Here is a 3,036-nt window from a genome sequence, read left to right as displayed (position 1 = left end):
AATAAATTAGATGTGTCCACAACCATTCCCAAGAACAGAAGACATTTGACAAAGAAACGTCAATACCCATAATACTAAATTTTCTTACCCTCTGAAGAGAGTGACTGCATTCAAATTCTCTATTGTGCATGGTCCCTTGCATGTGCTAACTCCCTTATTGTGCCCTGAAATAATTTGGGAATATCTTAAAAAACCTACCAGAGGCTGTCTCAATAATTCAAACTGGGACATCGAGTTTCAGAGCAGGAGCATTTCCTGGTATCATTAAACTGAAGGATATTAATGTGGCCTCTGTGACAAGTTGTCTCATGTGGATCAATTATCTTATAGAAAGTTAATTTTCTGAGAGATATTCAGGTGATAAAACCAGAATTCTGTTAAATGGTTGAATAAACTTAGCCATATCATTTCCTTCTCCGCTCACATCATGCTGTAGTTCTTTGGAGAGGACTAGTAGCCTTACCAGGTAATCATACAGAGTTTGTGACAAAGGAAGCTACTAGGGAACAGAAGACCACAGGCTTATTTTTAATGTACAAACCCATTTTTCTTTGGTTTAGTTCACTGATGAAGAGGAGGAATCCACCTCCAAATTTCCCTTCTGAATGCCTGCAGTCATCTTCTATCCATCATGACACTCTTCAAGGGAGAAGTTAGAAATCTCTTATCATTCAAGGACTGACTGACAAGGTAGTGAATAAAAACATCTCAAGTTTTAGCAGGATAAAAGCAATACCAGCTAAACTGCATAAGCTGCAATATTTTTTGATATTTTATTGACTGTCACATCAGACAGGGATACACTCTAAAACTTAGTATAACAATTTCTAAGCTATCTTGGGACTCAATCTCTTTTCTTGATAGAGAGATAATATGGGGATTTTATTTCTTTATACGTTTGCATGGCATTGATCATTTGATGGGGTCCTTGCAAACAGGAACAGAGACAGGATCCTTGCTCCAGACAGCGCTATACTAAGTCAAGGTGTGAAAGGGTGGCATGCTTCAAGAGGCTGCGGGAATGGATCAAGGCTAATGTTTATCAAGACCATTAGTGATTTTGGAATGACCTCATAATTCAGTTCTGGCTTTGCAAAACCTTTGATGGGATCTGTTTTGATATTACTGAACACTCTCCTTTTAAAAGTCAGATTGCTCTAATATGAATGAGCTCTGACACTTAAAATTACTAGCAAATTTTTAAAATAGCAACCCATATTAATATATTATATTGTACAATGGGCTGTGGTTCTTGAATAGCTCCAACACCATGACAATGAAAAGAAATCATGATAGAGCTCAGATTAGCATTTCTCCATTTCTTCTCATGATTTTTTTTTTTCTTTCTTAAAACTTTGAGAGGTTTTGAACAATGGATTGTTTAAAACCGCTTTCTCCGGGAAATCATTATGATCTGTTTTGAAGAAAAGGGCCTTAATGTTTCAGAGAAAGTATTATGGACCAGATGCTTTTTGTTTTATCATTGGTGGCTTGTGTTTCATCATCATCATTTGTTTGTAAAGCAGAACAGATCAATGCTTAACTGCCATCATTCCCTCCATATTGTCTCTATGACATTTATTTTTTTGAATGCTGACACAGGATGAAAGAAGGGATTGAGATCAGCTTGTTTGACCTACACAGATAACACATGAAGAAGCTCAGGGAGATTAAATGAGCTAAAGTAAAATAGTCTTATATACATAGACATATATAAAAAATATACAAGAAATACTTGCTATTTTCCTAGAAAAACATTACTCCATTTCAACAGTGGCACTTACAGATGCAAGTCCTTCAGAGGTCAATTGCTCACCCCTTTTCATCAGCGAAAGATTCTTCATTTCCCTCCATGAATAAGGATACCCAGTACAGCCTTTCATGGGTATTTTGCAGCACCCTAATTTCCCTACCCATGTAAAAGTAAGAGATCAATATCTCTATAGTTCCTGGCTTTGTGACTTTCATTTATTTTTCAAGCCTTTCTAACCTTTGTGCTAACCTTTAAGAAGCTTCGATAATTTTGAGAGCATAATGAGACCATAATATCATAATTGAGACTATAAACTAATAATTTTGAGATCATAATTGTTTTCTTGTTTGACCTGAGGCATAAAACTGGCTAAAGAATTCCATGAAGTGGCTCCTGAATCAAATTCATATTTTCTAATGTTGAAACAGAGCCCAGGGTAATGGTCTGTGCTGCGTAAAAACATACAGAATGTCTTAATGTGAGAAATACCTAGAACATCTCTTTTCTTCACAATCCTGTCCCTTTCAAATCCCATATTACGTGGTTTGCTATTCCCATGGTCAAAGACCAAGGGTACAGCCATTTTCCTTGCATATTTTCTTTAATTTCTCTTTGTCAGGAGCATACCTTTAAGCCTTCATCAAAAAATGATCAAAAACTGGAAAAGTTGTCAACCCGATCCTCAAATGTGAATGTAAGTGTATGAATAATCTACACAGCTCCTAGTTCAACAGTGCTTATTCACAATTGCCTTCATTGCTCAAATATGTGACTCATTTTGATTTGAGTTTGTTTAACGTGTTTCTGCCTGCTGAACTCTCATGACATTGCTAGCTATGCCAAAGAAATTTTAATCACAACTTTTTTCTTGTATTTTTCCCCCATGAATCCTAACTATGCAATTTGTTCCACCACCTGGGGCAAGGAGAGCCTAAGTGACCTTACCAAACTCCAGCTGTGCCCACCATGCAGGGCATGCGTGTGCCACGGCATTTCCCACAGCCCTGATCCCCATCAGCCCTGCTGAAAGGACTCATTACACCCTGATTTAGTTTTCTTCCAGCCTTAATGCCCAAATATTCCTTCCACAGAGATGAGGGTTAGCATGTACCCAGTGTATGTACATGGATGGATGCCTCTGGTAATGCTTCTGTATGCTACTAATAGATTTACCTGGTAGCTTAACAACCTCATTAGAGATATTCAAGGTTGAAAAAGGATGAAGTTATGTTTTCACTTTTTCATAATAAATACTACCCATCTTTTTTTTTTTTTTTTTTTTT

The sequence above is a fragment of the Athene cunicularia genome (assembly GCF_003259725.1).
Source record: "Athene cunicularia isolate RWA chromosome Z unlocalized genomic scaffold, athCun1 chrZ_part1, whole genome shotgun sequence".
Taxonomy (NCBI): Eukaryota; Metazoa; Chordata; class Aves; order Strigiformes; family Strigidae; genus Athene; species Athene cunicularia.
This window is presented reverse-complemented; position numbering follows the sequence as displayed.